Source organism: Callorhinchus milii, unplaced genomic scaffold, assembly GCF_018977255.1.
Source record: "Callorhinchus milii isolate IMCB2004 unplaced genomic scaffold, IMCB_Cmil_1.0 Scaffold2, whole genome shotgun sequence".
NCBI lineage: Eukaryota > Metazoa > Chordata > Chondrichthyes > Chimaeriformes > Callorhinchidae > Callorhinchus > Callorhinchus milii.
Window position 1 is genome coordinate 46,232,784 of NW_024704743.1, and position 23,381 is coordinate 46,256,164.

Sequence of the window (23,381 nt, forward strand, 5' to 3'; positions counted from 1 at the left end):
GCCAGGCGGGTCCACAGTACTCCAGGGTACTGCTGATGACAGCCCAACCAGCTTAGCTCATCGGTAGGACTTTCTCTTTGACCGTGCCTTCAGCTCCCCTCTCGACTCTCTTCCCCCTCCTCGCTCCCTCCCTTCCCTCCCCTCACCCTGACCATTTCCCCGCTCCTCGCTCCCTCCCTTCCCTCCCCTCACCCTGACCATTTCCCCCCTGCTCGGGTCATGACCCAACTGTGCAGCGCCTTGGGACGTCCTCCTGACGTGAAAGGCGCTTTATAAATGGAATCTTGTTGTTGTTGTTGTTGTTCGAGGGCAGACCAGTCATTCTTCAACTCAGCTCCTGCAAACTAAAATACTATGGTTAGGGTGGTCCTAGCTGGACAGCAGCCGGATAGATTCCTGTGAAGCCTCATGCTATTTGAAGCGTCTGTTTGTAATCTGGATGTTCTATGGACATGTGAAAATGGTTTCAACCTTGATGTGGAGTTGGTTTATATAAAAAAGGAGCATGATGCAATATAATGCAATTTATATAGTGCCTTGCATATTGGGAGGACCCCCACGGCTCTTAACAATACTGGCATGAACCCGAGCCGCGGGTGGGAACCAAGGGGGCAAGAAGGGGAAACATAATTGAAAGCTGGTGAAAAAGATAGGGCTTGAGACGACAGTCCTTGAATGAGGTGTGAGAGGGAGCAAATTGAAGGGACTCTGGGATGTCTGCTGAGCTGAGGGACGCAGCTGTGTCAGTAGGGTTTGAGGAGCTTATAGAGGCAGTGTGGGACGAGTCTGTGCAGTGATTGAAAAGTGAGAACTTCATCCACTGGGGGATGGGAAACCAATAGAGCCAAGCGAGGATGGTGGTGATAGGCTTGAGGAGTCTGATGTGAGAAAAGACATGAGCTACAGAGTTCTGATGAACATTTTACAAGCAACAAATAACCAATTTTCTAATCTCTAGGGTTTGTAGATATTCTATAACCTAATAAATATTTTGAATGTACAGAGAAATAAAATGTATTGATGCGTTTCAAAACTTCTTTCTCATAGACCATTTCCAAGCTGGCATTTACAAGTTGTTTAGGGTTAAAGGGGCCTTAATGGGATTTGGTTATTTTAGTCATTGTAAAACACATCCACGTTTGGTTGATGTGGTCTTGTTCCTACCTTCTATGCTTCCTGACTTGGCTTCAGTGGTCTCCTGCTGCCTATTACACCTCTCAGCTTGGCTCCAGTGTTTCCTCTGCCACCTGCTATTCTTCCTGAAATAAAAAAAACAGAAACAATAAGCAGGCAGACATAACAGGCATCAGGAAAACAATGAAAACTAGAATGTGGTCTTTACAGTTACAAACAAAATAAAACTGAAATAAAATAGAAATAATCATTCAAAAAGCATGAAGAAGTTAGCAATATTTTTGATCGTCCCCTAGTGAAGAAAACTCTCCTTCATGGACATTATCCTCTTCGTTATTTATAACACTTTGTCTGTTTACTGATCTCACTTTCAGCACCGCATGAAAAGTTAGCCCTGGCATCTGACACAAGAAACAAGTTGGCTAATTCTCACCAAAGGATGCCTCTGCTAAAAGTATTTTGCCCAAAATTTATCCCAGCTGTTCAACTGGTGGCACCTTTGCTGCTGCACAGATCCCAATTTTAGTGCTCTATTGGGCTATCTCAACCTGAAAAGTTTCTAAAACTGTGCCACAATAATTCTCTACCTGATCGCTCCAAGACATCCGTTATCTCTCTAATCACTTGCAGGGGTCTTTTTTACCCACGTAATTACCGCCAGATAGCCATTATATCCGTTCTTTACTTTGGATCCCCCTTCCCCACCACCAATAAATAAATTTGGTCACTTAATCCATGACTGTTTGTGAGACACTACCGTGTGCAATTGGCTGCCGCATTTTGCCCACAAAATACAGTTAATTATTAATATTGAATCACTTTAGTATCCATTACACTCCCAGGTACTATTTGGCTTTTTGAATCAAATTAATTCCAATCCCTTTGTTCTAACATCTCCCGGATCAAGTATTCATGCCTTGAATGCCCAATACCATTGTATATTGTTCAAAATCTATAAGAACAATCAGTTGCTGTGATTTTACTTCATTGTAATTACTTGCCTATTTTGTAATTGGAGTTTGAGAGTGCCAATTGAATATAGCAGCAGGATAAACCTTCATCCGAAGTTCTTGTAGCAACAACTTGCTTTCTTTAGCGCCCTTTAAGTAGGATTATGTCTCAGAGTGCTTGAAGTATTGTACATCTGCTTCCTATTTGTGACATATTGCTATTTTCAGCTGTCTTTGGTGATTGGGAAATGTGCTGCAGAATAGTTTTTCTGTTACATTTGTTTTCATTGCACTTTAAATTTTGTGTGTTCAGTTATATTAAGATCATGACAGTGGAATCCTGTAGCATAATGGTGAGAGCACGTGCCTTGTACGTGAGAGGACCTGGGTTTGATTCCTGGATAGAATGAAACATTAGCCACGTTTTCTTACTCCACTTGCCTCTATTTACCTAGCAGTAAGTAGGAACTTGGTTGTTAGTCTATTGGCAGATCACTTTCCCGGGTGTAATTAATACTCTGTGAAGCACTTTGAGAAGTCTCAAAGACATGACAAGGTGCTATATCAAAACATGCAAGTATTATTATCTGTAGATTGGATCCATTGGCTGTTAATAGCACCCTGGAATTTGACAGAATCATTTGGTAACTGGTAGCATTCAGTTTTATAGATAACTTGAGGCAAGTGGTATTTGTGCTTGTAAAGTGCTTTTGCATATTCATAACACTGTGCACATGATTTTACTCCCAAAACCTCATATTTCTTCAAACACTTTGGGTCACTAGTGAGGGTGGGAGCTTAATGAAGGCAGTGTTTCAGGTAGTGGAATCACAGCTTGAATTTCATTTCAAAAGAAAAGCCCATTGTCCACATTTTCAGTGCTAGAGTATAAACAAACTCATCCAGTGACTCTATCACCCTTATTTATACACATTGAAGTACCTCTTTGACTGCACTTTTGGTCTTCTTTCCACTCCCCACCTTCTTGGGCTCCCATACCCCAGCTCAGGTGCACAGCCAGCAGTGCCAAGCGCTTTGCGATGTCCTCCAGATGTGAAAGGTGCATTGTAAATATAAATTGTATATTACATCTGCTGGAGCTCTAAGAAGTAACAACCACATTAATTTATTATCCTTTTAAATAATACTACTGAAGACAAGCTCAGCATTAGTTGCAATATATAAAAATGAATTCCTTAAATTTCTGCATTGGTGAATTTGGGATTCATAAAGCAGGATATCTGCTTTTTAAATCAAAACACATCAGAAACGAGACTGTAGCTCCCTGATGCCTGGTGAGCACTGGGCCTTACTGGACTGGGGCAGTAGTCGGGATACTGCAACTGGCTTCAGTATGCCTGCTTTAAGAAGGGGTGAGGCGAAATCTGCCATCATTTCTACACCTGATCCCTGTGCAGCGAATTCAGTTGGAGGGTAAAAATTAGTATAGGAGGAAATTAGGAGAGAGAAACACAATGAAATGACTGTGCAATTCATTGTTCTTTAAATATGCCAACAAGGTGTTCAGCATCAAATACAGTGGCTGCACTAGCAGATACAATACAATTTATATTTATAGGTGGGGGAGGACTTCTCAAAGCACTTGACACTGCTGGCTGGGCACCTGAGCTGGGGTGTGGGAACCCAAGTATAAGTGTTCACAAACCAGATTTATAATGCACTACAATTCAATTTACACTTACATAGGGCCATTCATGTTGGGAAGATGACAATACCAAAATGGGTGACAATTCTTTCTGGGCACCAGAGCTGAGAGGGGTGAGGAGGGATAAGACGATGGAAAGCACAGTCAGGACAAAGAAGTTTTGTCCTGAGATATACTTTGACAGAGTTTTGTTGCGTTGCTGAGAATTCCAGTTTGTACGTGTTGGATTCCGAAATTTGGACTGGCAAATCACCAACCCTAAGCAAGCAAAGTCACAAGAATGCCAGCAAAAAATATCAATAAAGTCACAATTAACATAGCAAATTTGTATTGCAAATATGGTGCTTTATCCCCATTATCTTTATGACTTGCCACTGCTCTTATTACTATTCTACCAATGTTGCTTATGCATAATGACCTAGTGCTGTGGCCCTTGCTATATTTGTGATCTAATTATTCACTGGCAGACCAGCAGCTAAACATGCTCACAGCACTATGAAACCGAATGAAGAGAAAAGATTCTCGTTACTGATAACAGGGTGGCTTTCAAAGGTTAATATTTTACTGGTTTGTTGAATGTGGGATATTTAAAGACTTGCACCCAGCAATCATAGTACTGAGCCTTATATTTCATATAAAATATTAAACAAAAATGAACTTGCATTTGTATTATGATTTATCAAGTTGAAAACTCTAAAAGCATATCACAAGTAATTATTGTGAAGTTAGTGGCTGTTGGTAAATGTGGTAATCATTTTGCACACTTTTATGCGACCAGGGCTCCCTCTGCCTTATCCGCTTGGTTCCAAGCCTGACTTCACTTTCCACTTTGTCTCCTCCTGCCCTTGTATGGTCACCTGTGGAATACTTGAGCGCTCTATCCTCCGCCTCCTCGTTTTCCTCATCTACATGCTCCCTTTTGAAAATGACATCCCCAGACATGGGTTTAACTTCTACATGTATACATGCTTTTCCACTTCCACTTTAGATTCCAGGTCCATTGATGTTCTGCCTGATTACTGTAAAGCTGAGCCAAAATTTTCTGCAACCAAACATGAACAATACGGAAGCCATTCCCCTCAACCACTGTCACCATCTCATTTCAGGTTCTGACCTCCTCAAACTCCCTAACCTCTCTCTTATACTCACTGAAGCAGTGCACAGTCTTAGGTTTGATCCTCAGTTCTCCTTTTTTCCCTCACAGATGGCCTCTGACAAACAATGCATTCCTTCACTTCAGCCACATTGCCTGTCCGTATCTCCCACTCAATTCCACTGAAACCTTAAACCATGTCTTTGTTACTGGACTTTTTGAATGCTGGGTTCCCCAGCTCCACCATTCATGAATTAATATTCATCTTACTGAATCCTTTCATAATTCAAACACCTCTGGTAGATCCCCTCCTCAATTATCTTCTCTCCAGGAACAACAACAAAATCATATTTGCATACCGCCTTTCGTATCGGGAGGACGTCCCAAAGCTCTGGACAATCAGTGTTTCGGACCTAAGCTAAAGGTCGGGATTGGGGAGGGTGGAGGGCAGGGGTGGGAAGGAGGGTGATCAAAAGCATGGTCAAAGAGGAGGGTCTTGAGACGGGTCTTGAAGGAGGCAAGGGAGTGGGCGAGGCGGAGGGAATGTGGGATGGAGTTCCAGAGGGTGGAGGCAAAGTGGCTGAAGGTCCGCTCACCAATGGAGGGGCGGGCCAGGCGGGGGATGTGAAGCAGGCCGGAACCCCTGAACGGAGGGAGCGGGCAGGTTGGTAGGGGTTTAGGAGGTGGCAAAGGTCGGGGGAATGAGGCCATGGAGGACTTTGAAGGTGAGGACCAGGATCTTGAACTGTATCCTCTGTGTGATGGGAAGCCAGTGGAGTCGGGTGAGGATGGGGGTGATTGGGTCACGGAGCCTGTTGTGGGAGAGGACACGGACTGCAGAGTTCTGGATGATCTGCAGCTTATGGAGGGAGGAGTTGGGGAGGTCGACAAGCAAGGAGCTTGCTTAGTCAAGCCTGGATGTTATGAATGCGTGCGTGAATGAAGGTTTCAGCGTGTATGAGAATGGAAGAAAAGCTCTAACCTATCCAATCTTTCTTGATAACTGTACCCACATTTTGAGAGTCAATCACTGCTGATGAGGACCCAATAGATTGGAAGCAAGCAGCGTTCCCAAGTGCGTGCTCATTGTTATGAAATGTTATGATCCAACATTATTTTTAATTTTTTTGATCTATTCTTAATCCATTGATGCCAGTGTTAAACAATGATATGAATCACTCTCACTGCCATCAATTATTAAACTTCAGAAAAGGCTTTGTGTCATCCACAGCTCTAGTATATATGAATTGTGCATTCTCTCCCTCTCTTAGCTCCCTTATTAAGAAACTTTGGTGATCTAACTATTCAACCGTTAATGACTGATTGCTACAATACACATCGTTATCCGATTGCAACATCTCCTGCAGAAAGCAATAAATTTAAAAGAAATCAATGGATTTAAATTATTTATAATAATCCTTGCATTTGATATACTGCCTTATTACCCAGTCAAGACATCTAAAATCGCTTCACGTGAGTTATACTGTGAAGTGCAGTAACTGGATATTTGTAGATAAAAGAAGTAGTTAATCTGTTCACAGCAATGTTCCACAAACAGCTATGAAGTGAGTGGTCAAATTTATCTTGGGATTGTTGGCCAGGGCATGGAAGAAATTTCCTTTCTTTTTTAAATAGTGTAATGGGATCTGTAACATCCATCTGAACAGGCATACAAGACCTTGGCTTAACATCTCATTCAAAAGATGGCATTCCATTGCAGGGTAATTGTAAAATTATTTAGCTAAGATTGCATTAGCACAGCAATGAAGTAGAAAAAATAATCCCAAATCTTTGGATTGAATTATAAAATTAATAATCATTGCATTTGATATAGCGCCTTATAACGTCTTCAAGACTTCTCAAAATACTTCACAAAATATACTGTAAGGTGAATTGATTGTATATTTTGTGGGTGAAACGAGTCAATTGCACACCGCAGTGTTCCACAAACAGTCGTGGATTGAGTGACCAAATTATTTTTAAGGGATTATTAGCCCCCAGAAAAGCGATACTCCAACAACCAGGTTCCTACTTACTGCAAGGTAAACAGAAGCTTGTGGAATAAGGAAACTTGCCTAACATTTCGCCCTGCCAGGAATCAAATCCAGGTCCTCTCGCTTGTGAGGCATTAAGTTACAGGACTCCACAAGGTTTGTGAAGTGACAGAAATCAGCAGAAATAGTTCTGTATCGTCAGTCACTCTTTGCGGGATGTTTAACAGCAAAAAATTACATTTGTATAGGGCCTTTCACGTCAGGAGGACGTCCCAAAGTGCATTCAGATGGGACAGTAGGTACAATAGATTAAAGCATCAATTTGGATTCATTTGATTTAAATATAGGGGGTCGGGAATGCTTTAGTCGATAAGAATATGCCTGTGGTTGATAGGGGGTGATGGGACACATTTCAGGGTGAAAGAGGAAAAGGAATGTGTTAACGGACAAAATCAAATATTTTTAAAATTGCACAGTGAACATTAGAATGAAATGTGAACACAGCCAATGAAAATATTGACATTGCTGGCAGCATTAAAACACAGTGTTAGTGGACAGTAACCATGAAGTGGGGGCCGAGAGGTTAGGAAATGTTTCACAAGGTGAGATCTACAAAGCAAGTCAGAGAAGTGACATTATCGATAAGGGAAATTACAACTCTCTTGTGAGGGGAGATATAATGGCCAAAGCCAATGGAACTGTAGCAATCTGAGTAGATATTTGTAATAACAAATTCAACAAAATGGTAATTAGCAATTGCTACTGACCTCCAGCTCAAACTGTAGATACAGAGCTGATTGGGCAAGTGAGGGAGCCAACAGGAATTGTAATGCGATAAGGGATTTCAATTTCCCAGAAATTATCAAATCAGGGACAACTGGAAAGGAAGGGCAATAAATATTATGGAAGTTATAATTAACTAATTAATATAATTGTATATTTATGTCCCACATCATTTGGACATAGGGAATAGAGGGGTATGGAGGGCAAAGCATATTATAGTTTAGAGGAGATTAGGAGGGTGTCTCATGTGGAGTATAAACATAGGCACAGACTAGGTAGATCAAATGTCTGTGTCTGTGTTGTATCACTCCATGTAATCCTATGTCACACTATCTATTCTGTGAACTGCCCTTCTCAATCTCACCATTGCTCTTCCCAACCATGATCATATCTTGAACACTTTTTGACAATTTTCTGCTTACATTGTAAACTGGAGCCTTCCTTTGTAAAAGTCACAATGAAGATTGCAGCTCTCCTCTGCCTGAACCACACACTTGAACAGATACAGACTGAAGCTGCAATGCTTCACTGAGAAATAATAAAATACATCATGTTCTGCAGAGTGTATTTGAATATCAAATGTCACTCTGAAGTGAATACCATTAAAATGCATTTGGATCTGATGGATAACTTTCAAACTAAACTGAGAGTTCCACATGTGTGTATGCCACCTACATATGGAAGGTTCCCTATGTCTAGAATTGAATGCATGCTCTCCATGGAAGGACATACCCTGCTTACTTAATTCCAGTATAATAATACCTTCACATTTGGTTCGGCACCTTTCATGTCCTAAACTGCATCACAGGAATATACTGTAAATTATAGTGACTGTGTAAGTTTGAGAAATTGAGAAAAACCAAGATTTGGGGACCACAGATGACTTGCTCCTTCCAAGTCCTGTGAATGAACCAGGCTGTCTGGTCTCTGATCAGGAGTGCCCTAGAGTACTGTGGACCAAGGAACCGGACTACCGAGACTGCCACAGAAAGTTGACTTGATTCTTACATTCTGTTGGCAAGCATATTATCTTAGACTTAGTTTAGCAATTTCAATCTCTCAGCAATCTCTCAGAATACACAAGAATACAAAGGAATTGAGGGACAAAAGAAGATCTTTAAACCCCACTGCACCACAAACCATCTTATAGCATCAAGCATCTTAAATGCTTCACTTAAAATCAAATGCAATGATTGCAGGCTAACATGGCAGTTGTTTGCATCAGCAAAGTTCCACAAATACCCATGGAGTTACAGGACCACTGAGCTACAGGACTCGTGGAGTCCTGTAGCTCAGAGTCCTGTAGCTCAGTGGTTAGAGCACTCGCTTTGCAAGTGAGAGACCTGAGTTCAATTCCAGGCAGGGCGAAACCTTGGGCAAGTTTCCTTACTCCACACAGAGCCTGATAATAATCCCTCCAGAAACCAAAAACAATAATAAATTGGTCATTTTCAATCTACGACTGTTTGGGGACATTGCTGTGTGCAATTGGCTGCCGCGTTCGCCCACAAATATACAGTCAATTCACTTCACAGTGTGTTCTGTGAAGCGCTTTGGGACGTCCTCCCGACGTGAAAAGCGCTATATCAAATGCAAGGATTATTATTATTATTATGAGGTGAACAACTAATTAATCTTGAGGATTTTTGGGCAGGACATGGGGAGACACTCTCTTTCTTGCATTGGTGTCATAGGATCATTTTTGTCCATCTGAAACGGTCTAGTTGGACCTCGGTTTAACATCTCATCACAAAATTACAGGACTGGTTTGGATAAAGAAGTCCCTTCGATCCATCTGATCTCATCTCTCCAGAACACCCACTGTTGTGTTCTCCTATCACGTATTGAGCTGCTTTTTTAATAAATCCAACCACCTTTGTGGCAACTTGTTCCAATCATTATTTACTCTCCGGGTAAAGAAATATTTCCTGATGTCTGTCCTAAAATTGCTTTTTGCAAATCCAAACCTATGACCCCTTGTTATACTGACTTGATGCATGCTAAAGTGTTGTTCGGGGTTTACGTTTTCAATCCCATTTAAAATATTATCCACTTCTATGAGGTCCTCTCTAAGTTGTCTTCTCTCAAGACCGAAGAGCCCTAGCACGTTTAATCAATGCTCATAGTTCAATCCAAAAGACCGTACAATGCAGTGCTTCCCCAAATAGATTGTTTATCAGTAGCTGATACAATCTGTGAAGGTTCTTGAGCACAGCTACTGCCATTGTGACTCAGTGTAACATTTTAATATGTGTACCTGACACATTAGAAGGCTGCAGTCCATTATTTGAAGATATGTTATCTGTAATATTTGTAAATGTAAACTAATCAACCAGTGACCTCCATGACTTTGGAGTCACTGGTAAATACATTATCCCAACAAAATCCATTTAACTTTCAGATGAATAATTGAGAAATAATCACAGACTGTCGGACACAATTTATCCTTTATTACCTTCTGAAAGATGTATCCGCCATATATTTGCAACATGTTGTGGACTAAATGAGGTTTGATGCTGTGTTTTGCAGTATCAAATGGTTTTAGATTTCATTCCAGCATTATGGATTTTCGACGCTTTTCAATGAAACCTTCAAAACTGAACCTGAAGCAATAAAAGCAATAAAGTGTGTGTGTGTTTGTGTGTGTGTGTGGGGGCGGTGCGGTGAGTGTGTGGAGGGGAGAGGGGGCTATGGAAGAGAGAGAGAAGCACTGGGGTGCGCATGGACTCAAAATATTCTGGAGGTTTTCATGAAAGGTTCTGAGCTTGCACAGTTCTAAAATTTAGAACATGCCTCATGCCAAAACATGGCTGTCACACAGTATTTGCACAGTGCAATCAGATCTCCTGTACCCTGCAAAGATGTGACTGTTTTCGGTTAATCTGATACATGTGGAAACTCATCACTATGAGTAAGAGTATCCAAACCAAACTGAGAGCTTCCACACATGTAAACCACCATATAAGATAAGATTAACTTTATCTTGTTCTCTTTTTTCCCTTTATGGTTGAATTTTATCTTACCCAATGTCCACATACCCAGTGCTCGCATATGTGCACTATCCAGGGAGATACAGCCTTGCCTTTCCTACCTCTGACCTGCTAACCCCCTATCAACCTGTCCACTCCCTCTGTTCAAAAGGCTCCGGCCTGGTCCATGTCTCATGTCCGACCCACCCTACCATTGGTGGCCGGGCTTTCAGCCTCTCTGCCCCCCACCCTTCGGAACTCCCTCACACAATCCCTTCTCCTTGCTCCCTCTCTTGGCTCCTTCAAGGCATGACTCAAGACCTTCCTTTTCGACCGTGATTTCCGCTGCTATCCTACTTCCCTGCCTTTCCTCATCCCAACCCTGCCCCTCCCCACGCACCCCCCCCTCCCCGCTCCGGTTCTGATCCCAATTGTTCAGCACCTTGGGACATCCTCCCGATGTGAGAGGTGGTTTTCCAAATGTAATGTTGTTGTCATTGGCTAGCAAATGGGATCAGGAGCCTTGGCTGACTTTCTCCCCCCTGCTCCCTAGTCCAGTGGTGCTATGGTTAATTATAACACCCCAATGTTGGCTGATGTGTGACTCTGTGTTACGTTGCATGGCACCTTTATCTGAAAACCTCAATGACCTAAAAAAAAGCCACTGCCAAAGTAGCATTGTTCTGATGGACTAAAGCGACGTATAGCTATATTTGTGGTAGAAAATGTTACACAAATAATGTTTGACCAATTTCAGTAGTGTAATAATCCCTTTAAAAAAAGAAAATTTGGTCACTCAATCCATAAATGTTTATGGGACATTGCTGTGCATTTCACCCACAAATATACAATCACTACACTTTTCAATATATTCTGTGAAGCGCTTTGAGACGTCTTGAAGACTTGATAAGGCACTATATCAAATGCCAAGGTTATTATTATTGTAATGGCAGAATTAGTGCTCTGAGTTGTCCCAAAATGAAACCACTGTGTGTTATGTACACTTTGTTACTGTTAAATGTTGAAATTCAGCTGATCTGAATGCATTTCAGCTCTGTTTACATAACAAGATCTCAATGAGCTTAGATCTGGGTGATCCAAAGTGGAAATAGTCACTTAGAATTTACTTTTCCCTGTGCCCTTATTCATTTCACGCATCAATTGATATTAAATCACCATTTTTTAAAACTTCTTTCAAAATCATTTGCCGAAGATTCACATTGAAACATTTATAAAATTCTAATGCGAATCTCTTGCTTCACAGCTCAGCCTAAATCGACTTTGAAGTTGTGGTAGTTTTAATGTTGACCTCACATTCGATTAAATAGCTCTGCACTATGAATGCTGAGGATTTTACTCCAAATTAACTGAGTAAAAAATATAAACAACAAATATAATCTTTCTGCTTGCAACCAGAGTTTCAGCCTTTCAGCTTTGGATAAAATTGGTCATTCACTTTATAATTGTTTCTGGGACACATAGGATCAAATTTGCTAGTAAAACTTTTTTTTGTATTTTCCAAGGAATTTGCCTACAATATACAATTATTGTACTTTACAGTGTCCCCTTTGAAGTGCTTTGAGATGTCCTCCGAATATGAAAGCCATAGGTCAAATGCAATGATTATTATTAATAATTGGATTGGAATAAACATAATGAAAGGAGAAGTTCTGAAATATTTCTTGGCCCTTATGATCTAGCCTTCCTGTGCACCTACACTCTGTTTAATCAGAAGTGTTGTAAGATAGATACTAAGGCATAGACCAAGATTTTATATATTGCAATAAATACTAGTTATAAATAATATAAATATTAATATTATATATCCCAAGAAAAATAAATATGGCTAAAACAGAGACACCTGAACAAATTTGGTAAAATTGAATTTCTCAGTTATTTAAACGAATAGTCACTAGAGTCCAATTGGGTGATCTCTCTCCTTTCTTCTTTTCCAAAGCTATAAAAGTGAGGCTGTGCATGGTATGCACTGGATTAGCTGAAGAAATAGCATATTTTCCTCCAGTCATTGAAGAAGTTATTTCACAGTGTTCCTATTATAAACCTCACAACTAGGCCTTTGATATGTGATCCCTTTAAAGGGTTGTGCTTATAATCTGAATAACCATTCAATGTAATGTTAGACATTGTGAAATATAATGATAATAATCTTTCCATTTGACATAGCACCTTATCGCATTATCAAGATTTCTCAAAATGCTTCACAAGATATGCTATAAACTAGTGATTGTATATTTGTAGTCAAAGGTGACAGCAAATTTGTGCACAATGTGTCCCACAAACAGTCATGAAGTGAATGATCAATTTTATCAGATAGACAATCGTATGAGTTGAAAAGTGTGACAGTGATATTGTCACTTATCACTTATGATATTGTCACTTGAATATGCTTATCACATTCTTGAAAATTAAGGTTGATCCAATCTATAAAGACTGAATAAGTGTGATCGCTGCTCCCAATGGACACCTCATCTTGAGGTCCCTGGTGTCTGCCATTGGAGTTCTGCCCATATAATGTGGCACTTGACTACTATTTTATGGGATACCAGATTGTCTGGGATTGAATTGAAGCAACACTCAAATGCTGTACTCTGTGGGCAGTAATTCCAATGTACCAAAGTTGGCGGAGGAGGAGTTACATATCTGTGGCCAATCTTCATTTAATAACTGATTTGACCAATGTGATAATCATCACCAGTAATAAATGTCACATCACATGTCACAATTTTCCACCTTATACATACTGATTTAAATACTTGTTCATCTCTCCTGTCAGAATTTATTGGCATCTTTGTGTTGAATGGATCTTTCCCAACTATAACAAATCCATCTATCTCACCTTCTGCACTGTAACAAAAACAATTCCTCTGAACAATTTCCACCAAATCATAGAATCATAAAATCATATAGAATCATAGAATCATAGAATCGTACAGCACAAAAATAGGCCATTCGGCCCATCGAGCCTGTGCTGGCTCTTCGAAAAGAGCAATGTTATGTCAATCCCACTCCCCAGCCCTTTCCCCATAACCCTGCAAACCCTGCAATCCTCTGCAAGGGTAGATGGATCTGGGTTTGATGTGCTTCCTGTCCTCCATCTAAAAGCTTTACATATTTACCAAAGAGAGAAAAGGGAATTCTTGGTCAGATGGGCATCATTTCTTGTCCAAGGGCATTTCATTTCTTGTCTCAGGGTTTGCCCACAATGGACATCCTGCGTTTAAGTCTTGGTGGTAGGTAGCTATCTCCAGGGCTTGTTAAAAGGGTATATAACAGAATAGGGAAGCAATTGCATTTATAATAATAATAATCCTTGCATTTGATATAGAACCTTGTCATGTCTTCGAGACATCTCTATTCACAGAATATACTGTAAAGTGAAATATTATTATAAAGTGAATTGACTCTATATTTTTGTGGGCCAAACTTTTATGATCCAAAATTGTCTTTCCACTGAAAAACACACTGAAGCCAAATAAAAACGATAAGTCTAAAGCTCCACCTAGTCTTAACCTATGTTGTCTTAAAATTTAAGATTGCGCAAAATTGTGCACAATTCTTAAATTGGGTCTAAATTTGTAAGCATTTTTTAAGTGTTGCAAAAAAATGGTTTTTAAGTTTAGACTGATTATAAGAATTTTCCACAATTCTGCACAATCATAAATCTTAAGACAAATTAGTCTCATAGGCTAAGAAATGGAAAATTGGGCCCAAATAGCTTAATTTTTCTTGAAAAGAAATAATTCATGGGGTGGTGGGGAGGAATGTGACATTGCCTAACAAATTTGATTGTTATCAAATGTATTATCAAATTTGTTATAATTCCTAAAGACTTTGTGCTGGATTTGAAAAGCCATCTCCTATCATTTTTATTTATCTTCAGTGTGATACCATCAACACTCTTGAGAAGCTATCCTGCATGGAAAGAGCTATGTAAGTGCAAGTTGTTTTCAATGGAAAGACAATTTGGGATCATAAATGCAAATACCTCCCGGCCCTGATAAATACTCCTCCCCTGAACCTTGGATATTTCTACCTAATGCGAAAGTCAGGTAGAGTAACTGTCAGGGTATAAAACAGACTGCTTACTGAAAAATCCTTTTATAAGCCTTTCATATCTGTAAGATGTCTTTGCATGTTGTCTAGATTGATGAAATGAAAACCTGTATGCTGATGGCAAGGATCTAACTGAAATGAATTTGGGAGGCATCAGGCTAGTTACCAAGTGGTCTGCATCTATAGCACATTACTGGCCGCAATTCAGCAAGTCTTGGCACCAAGTTGGCCATCTCATTGAGAAAGGTTGTAAGGATGGTGCAGAAAATGGAGATATTATGACGGAAAATGCTGTTCTGAGGATAAAATTAAAACAGAGAGTAGAGGGAGCATTATTCCACATGTGGCCTTTCTGTTTCTGATTTGGGAGTGCTTGAGGCTGACACTAGTTTCCGAAAGTGGAAAACCTTAGATATTCTGGGCCTTCATGACATATACAGTGGAAGCTGCTTTAACCGAACAATAGTTAACGTTGAACGCCACGTAGGTTGATCAAAACGCCTGGTCCCGATTCATTTGTATTCTTACCTGTTTTAAATACGTTGGTTAATTCGTAAAACAATACGATTAATCTGGAAACATTCCCACGCTGGTCACCACTGAATGTACTCACTCAGGCCTTCTGTGTCTCACGTCACTCCAGGAAGGAGATAGGAGGAGTCAAATTGCGATTGATTGACAGGGGACTCCAGCCATTCACAAGCAGCTGGAGTTGGGCTGTCAATCAGTGAGGAGGTGGAGGAACAGGAAGAAACAAGGGAGGAAATGGGAGGAGTGAAATTGCTGGAGCAGTTGCTGAATGGGTGAAGTGCCCATTCACAGTGGCTGCAGGTTGTCAATCACCTTGGAACCACCATTAATTGGTTCCCTTCCCGTCCAATAGGAACGTTAATGGGAGGGAGGCGGTGCCACTGCTGGGTGGGAAGAGGTAATGGTATTTCTGCTAACCTCGCTTGTTGCTTAAGTTGGACAAAACGTCCGTCCCCAATGTGTCCAGCTTAACGTCTTCCACTGTACATGATAAATAAAATAGATTTATTAAAATCAAATATTTCCGAATATAAATTTAAAGTTCAAAACTGAAATGGCTTACTCATTGTAAGTGAATTCTTCCATGTTATAGTATTAACACTATTGTTTCAGTAACTTAATGATGACACAGAGAAACCCTGTTATAACGACCTTCCTCCTCCAGTGGAACACTGTCTCACTTAGAGCTATGAGTCTACTGTGGACCTTCACTAACTGGAGGTGTGGTACACCTGGCACTGATTTCCATACTAAAATATATCTGGTATCAGGGTCATTGAGTTGCCGCATGTGTTACGGGACATTGTGCACACGCACATTATACACAGGAAGTTTTGCATTTGTCACTTGCTGTGCATAATGCAGGAAGTGATGTAATTGGTGACCTGAAGGCCTGAAAGTTAGCCCTTTTTAACCCTTTGCTTAGAATGCAGTTGAACCTAGTGGACTGTTTCTACCATCATCAGTATGACAATGCATGAGATGAAAATGTACCAAACCCATTGGCCAAGGGAACTAGTTGTACCTGTAAGTAATCAAATAGTTGTTTCTGCATCTAAGATCCCAAATTCCACCTAACTTGTAAAACTATTTGCCTTAAAATTTAAGATCATGCAGAATTGTGAAACAAATCTTCAATTCAGATTTAACTTAGAAGCCAGTTTTTTTTTAAGAACTGTGAAAGTTGGCTTCCAACTGAGACTGAATTTAGGAATTATCCACAATTCTGGGCAGCCTTAAAGTTTAAGACAAATTGATCTTTGGGATAACACTAAAATTTCAGGTCTGCAGGCTTTACGAGATTAAGCAGCAATACATTACATTAACAGTTCTCAATGCTGTTAGGAGTATCTATCTCTGGGATTCACTCCACAGCACATAGTCAGCTAAAGAGTGCAGAAGGATTTGAGGCCCTTATGTAATTTATGGAATACATATGAGCACAGGCTCTCATTGACTCTGATGAAGTTAACTATTAGGCCAGGGTGATATTTCCCTGTGATCTCCATTTAATCAGACATACAGTTGATTAGATTCCAAATCTATTCAAGCTTAGAAACCTTATGCTCTGGGTTTTGTTTTAAACATTTTGCTATCCCGCAGAGTGCATGTGTTTTTTAACAATGCACAGTTGTACGGTTTGAGAAAAATGGTGCAATCTTTCTGTGATTATAGTGACGGGGGGTGTGGGGTGTGGGGGGAAGGCAGAAGAATTCCTCCTCATTTAAGGCGCTTTTATCCTCAGATACTGTTCCAAAGGTCTATGTCACAATGTGAAACCTTGCCCAAGTGGTCGTTCTTCACTTGTCAGCTTAGACAATGAGTGCATGCAGCCTGTTCAACATTGCTGTTCTCATCCGATGCCCATACACGCACACCTCCAGTAGAGGTCACTGGATAATCAGAAGCAGAAAGCCTTGCGGATATTTCTGCACCCCCTCCCCACCTCCAATTGTGGTCCCCAAACATCCCAGCTACACTTAGTACTTTTCTGAAAATGTTGCACTGCCCTGCTCTTAGCTGCCAAAATATATCGCAGAACCCAGATCAAAAAAACACAGCTCAATTCTGACATACCAGTCAGCAATTGCAAGTTTGAGGAGAGATTCCAATTGATGACGTGCTCTAAACTTCTTTATTAGATTAGTCTTGAAGCTTCCTATTATTCAACCACCTTATCAATTTTTTTTGTTTGTTTCTTTCATATAAGTCTCCAGTGAATGGTAGGGCTTTGCTGTCCTCGGATTGTAACTGGGGATAACATGCATTTACTGTTTCTCGGTGGAAATTTAATCAGTATTAGATGTGTCAAGAAAGATCTGATACCAATCGCCCAGTGTGCATTTGTTCCACCTCACTGCATTTTTGCTGTGGTACCATTCACTGTTTTTCTATTCCTCGAATTATTAAGCTTGTCCATTAAACCTGTTTCATTACCACTATGATGGAGTAAAATACAGAAAGCAACTGGGGTTGACTTGTCATTTCACTAAAAAAATGTAGATTCTGACTTAAAATCTATTTAATTGTCTGAAAATATAGTATTTGAGGGGGAAATCTTGTACTTCTTACCTGTTTAATAACCATTTTAATAACAATCCTTGTATTTGGTAAAGCGCCTTATCATGTCGGAGGGACCTCTCAAACTGCTTCACAGGATTTATTGTGAAATGACTGAGTGATTGTGTATTTGTAGGCAATTGTGCACAGTAATGTCCCACAAACAGCCATGATTTCACTGAATGAACAATTTTATTTGGAGAATTGTAGGGACATCCTCCCGACTTGAAAACCGCTATATAAATGCAATTTTGTTGTTGTTGGACACTGGAAGAATACTCTTCTCTTTTTGAATAATGCCATGGAATCTGAACAGGCAGATGGGACCTCGGTTTTGTGTGAATGGAACTACCATACTCCACATAAGGAGCTACCACAAAAGAGCACATTTATGACAAACACGTCTACACTATTATCTGCTCCTCCAATTACACATATTATTTTTTAGTAGATAGGGCATGCAAGCAAGGTGCTCCCATTGCTGCTATGTAAGAATAGTAACCACACACCTTCACAGTACAAAAGTTTTCCAGCTAGGACCAACCTGCCTTTGTCATCTTTGACTTCCATGTATGAAGACATGCTTTCACCTCCAGGTATCATTGATGAGCCGGACTACCATGCATTTAGATTACTGCAGGTCTGCCAGTTGATGTTGGGGGAGATCCTCCTTAACTCAAATGAGCACAATTATTCATTTTATCCACCGTGAGTGAAAAGCTGAGCAGATTCAAACTGCTGCCCACACGACTTCATGGGCTCTGTTGCTCTGTGTCTGTTCCTAGTTGGCTTTGGGCAGCAATAATAATAACAATAATCCTTGCATTTGACATAGTATCATGTTGTTGAATCATATCAAACAGCTTCACAGGATTTTGATTTTATGGTGTAGTGACTATATGACTGGACTGGAGAAAGGCAGATGTTACTCCTATTTTTAAGAAAGGTAACAAAAGTGACCCAGGAAACTGCAGATCAGTAAGTTTGACGTCCATTGTGGGTAAAATTATGGAGACTTTTATTAAGGATAAAATCTTGGAGCATCTGGACAGAAATAAAATCATAAATGATAGCCAATATGGGTTCATGAAGGGGAGATCTTGCCAATCTAATTTACTAGTTTTCTTTGAGGGTGTGATAAAGGAGCTTGATAAGCATAAGGGTGTGGATGTTGCATATTTGGATTTCAGTAAGGCCTTTAATACAGTTCCTCTTGAGAGGCTGGTACTGAAAGTAAAGAAAGCGGGAATCAGTGGAGGTTTATTACAATAGATACGCAATGTTACCAGTGGAGTTCCAAAAGGATCTGTCTTGGGACTCTTTGTTTAATATATTTATAAATGATCTGGAACTAAGAGTCGCAAGCACAGTCACTAAGTTTGCAGATGATACCAAGCTAATGAAGGTGGTAGATTGCGAAGCTGAACAAGATAATAATAAAATAATAATAATCCTTGCATTTGATATAGCGCTTTTCACGTCTTCTAGATGTCTAGAAGCGTTTCACAGAATATACTGTAAAATGAATTGACATCTTCATTACATCGAGGCTTGACTATGCAAACTCACTGCTTGTTGGCCTCCCCAACTCCTTCCTCCACAGCCTGCAGATCATCCAGAACTCTGCAGCCCATGTTCTTTCCCGCACCAGGTTCCACGACCCTATCACCCCCATCCTTGCCCAACTCCACTGGCTTCCCATCACACAGAGGATACAGTTCAAGATCCTAGTCCTCACCTTCAAAGCCCTCTATGGTCTTGCTCCCCACTGCCTCGCCGACCTCCTAACCCCCTACCACCCTGTTCGCTCCCTCTGCTCGGCGGACTCCGGCCTGCTTCACATCCCCCGCCTTGCTCGCCCCAATATTGGCGGGCGGGCCTTCCGCCACTCTGCACCCACCCTCTGGAACTCCATCCCGCAGTCCCTCCATCTTGCCCCCTCCCTCACCACCTTCAAGACCCTCCTCTTTGACCGTGCTTTCGATCTCCCTGCTTCCCCTCCTGCCCTCCACCCTCTCCCACCCCGACCCCAGCTCGGGTCTGTAATTCTGTCTGTCCAGCACTTTGGGACGTCCTTGCGACATGAAAGGCGCTATACAAATTTAATTTTGTTGTTGTTGACTGTATATTTGTGGGCGAAACGTGGCAGCCAATTGCACACAACAGTGTCCCACAAACAGTCGTGGATTGAGTGACCAAATCATTATTTTTTTTTCTTGAGGGATTATTATCAACCTGTTATCCTGTAACAAGATAGGTTATAGGAGGATTTGAACATACTTGGAAATTGGGCAGATGGCGGCAGATGAAATTCAATGTGGAGGAATGCAAAGTACAGGGCAAAAAATCCTGGAAAAGACTATTATTTGAATGGAAGGAAAATAATATGTATAAAAAATTAAAGGCCTGATTGAATAATAAATTGAAGTTCTCCCAACAATGTTCTGTGACAGTAAATAAAGCAAACCAGATATTGGGATGTATTAAAGATCAATAATGGGGTAATCCTACCACTCTATAAATCATTGGTGAGACCATGTTAGAGTACTGTGTACAGTTCTGGTCACCGCAGTACAAAAAGGATATTGGAGAACAACAACAACAACAACAACAAGATTCCATTTATAAAGCGCCTTTCACGTCAGGAGGACGTCCCAAAATCGAGAAGATACAGAGGAGGGCAACCAGAATGACTGAGGGAATGGAGGGCCTGGACTAAGAGAAACGACTAAGTAAATTGGGCATGTTCACTCTGGAAAAGAGAAGATTGAGAGACAACATGATTGCTGTCTTTAAGATTCTAAAGGGGCTAAACAATATAGTTCATGACAGGCTATTTCAACTTGTCCAGAATAGTAAAACCAGAGGACACAGCCTGCGATTGATGTGGGGTAAATTCAGAATGAATCCACTCAAACACTATTTTAGTGAGCGAACAGTGAACCTGTAGAACAGACTTCCTAGGGAAATGATTGAAGAAGGAAGTGTTGATTCTTTCAAACACAAATTAGATAGTTTTCTTTTAGGAAATAACATTATGGTATATAGGTAGTTCGGGACGTATATGTGCATGCGACCACCAGGAAGTTGGAAGGTGAACTAGATGGACTTTGGTCTTTTTTCTTCTAGCATTTCTTATGTTCTTATGTATGCATTTAACCAAAGAACCATAGAAATTTTCAGTACAGAAGAAACCATTCAGTTCATTGTGTCTGTGCCAGCTCTTCTAAGCACAATCCTTACAGTTACGTTTACCTGCCCTTTCCCCATCCCACTGTAGTTCAGTCATTTTTAAATATTTAGCTTGTTCTCTTTGGAAAGCTAATATGGATTCTACCTCAACCACCTCTCCTGGCAGGGCATTTCATATTCTAACCACTCTATGCATAAAAAAATTCTCTGAAATTGATGCTCTCTAGTCACTGACCCGCTGAACAATAGACATAATTTCTCCCTATTGATTCTATCAAGGAGTCCTGTAGCGAATTGGTTAGAGCGCTCGCCTCACAAGCGATAAGACCCCAGGTTCGATTTCCGGCCAAGGAGAAACCTTAGGCAAGTTTTCTTACTCCACACACCTCTGTTTACCAAGATGTAAGTAAGAAATTGGTTGTCGATCGATTGTGAATTGCTTTCCAGGGGTAATACTCATTGCAAAAACAAATAATAATTTGGTCATTCAATCCTTGACTATTTGTGGGATATTGCTATGTGCAATTGACTGCTACATTTCACCCACAAAAATATACAATAAATTCACTTTACAGTATATTCTGTGAAGCAATTTGAGATGTCTTGATGATGTGATAAGGAACTATATTGAATGCAAGGGTTATTATTATTAAAACCCCTCATAATTTTAAAGACCACTATGAGGTCACCCCTCAACTTTGTTCCAACAGGAAAAAATCACATTCCTTTCATCTCTGCTTATAAGGCAAACAACTCATTTGCAGTAATTCCCTCTAAGCCCCTTATTTGCAGGTGAAGTTTTTCTTCTTATACCTCCCTATAGAGAAGCATGGGTGAAAGTGGGAACCAGAACGATATTTGTTCACTTTTTTTTATTTTAGTTTTTTTGCTCTAATGTTTTGAGCAATTGTATGTTGAACAGTGGTAACAAATCCCTTGCTGGAATAAGTGCGCAGATTGCCAGTGATTACTTGTGAATGACAACTGGTATATCAGCTTCCTGCCTTACAATGGACCCCTGAACAGATGTTCAGGACAAGGTGGTAATACTATAAATGATAGACAACACTAAAGAGGCAGTGCACTCTCTGTTTTATTACTATAATCACTAAAGGCAAAGCAGACTATTGATTCAAAATTCCTAATGCCACCTTCAAAGAAGGTACTTTACATGCTTGACATAGCACATAACAAAATCTATTTCTCAATGCATTCTTATGTAACATAAGATGTCTGGAGCATTTTCAAACAAAGGTTGTATGTAGATTTGATGGGTTTGTTGATAACAATACACCTCCGCCCAACAACTGGTGCCTTGTGCATTGTTTGCATTAATCACCTCATACTATGCTGGCAGTCAGGATTTGTTGGTGATTATAACCATACAGTCTCTTTCTAATTTATAATTTAAATTCACCCTGAAAAATTCATTTAATTTGACTACTCATCTCATTGTTGCTTGTGGGACCTTCCTGGCACAGATTGTCTACTGCATGTGCAACTTGTTGTTGGATTGAATAATAATCCTTGCGTTTGCATGCATAGCAACAAAGATATGAAAGATGTTAGGCAAACCCAAGTTGCTGTACTGATGGTTTTCATTGTGTTGGTATCTCATTCTTGATATCCATTTTATTTCCGGTATTTTGTCCTTTTTGTGACTTTCTGCCTCCACATTCTCATTCCTGCTAGTCTTAGCTCATAGGATCATGTTTGTCTTCAAATTTAAGACTGTGCGACTGTAGTAAAATCTTACATTCAGCCGTATTTCAGTCAGATTTCTGCAGTTCTTAAAAACAGCTAAGCTAAGGCTGAATTTAAGAATTTTGTCAAATTATGCGTTATCTTAAATTTGAAGACAAAGTGTTGTGGAGTCCTGTAACTCAGTGGTTAGAACACTCGCCTCACAAGCGAGAGACCTGGGTTCAATTCCCAGCCAGGGCAAAAATCTTGGGGAACTTTCCTTACTCCACACGCCTGATGATAATCCCTCAAGAAAAAAAAAGCAATAATAAATTGGTCACTTCAATCCACGACTGTTTGTGGGACACTGCTGTGTGCAATTGGCTGCCGTGTTTTGCCCACAAATATACAGTCAATTCACTATACAGCATATTGTGTGAAGCACTTTGAGACGTCTAGAAGACGTGAAAAGCGCTATATCAAATGCAAGGATTATTATTATATTTATTAAAATTATCTTGCAGGCTAAGGCAGGGTGGAATTTTGGGCCAGGGTATCTGTGTTACCATTACATGCTGTGCAACAATAGGCACAGTGTACGACAGTGTTGGTCAATCTCCAAGATATTTGTTCCAACACCATTGTAGGTCTGAGTGGCTCTCAATCTAGCACTTGAGCAAAGAGTCGGATTTAATTGTCAGATGAGACGACATTTGAGCCCGAGATCTCTGATTTGATTGTGAGGCCAGTGCT

The 23,381-nt window shown here is 40.3% G+C and overlaps 1 protein-coding gene across 1 annotated transcript in view; it reads left to right on the forward strand.

The window, feature by feature from the left end:
• Window positions 1-23,381, forward strand: part of LOC103187487 (RNA-binding motif, single-stranded-interacting protein 3) — a 565,148-nt gene that overhangs the window by 139,171 nt on the left and 402,596 nt on the right. The gene's annotated exons all lie outside the window — the stretch shown is intronic.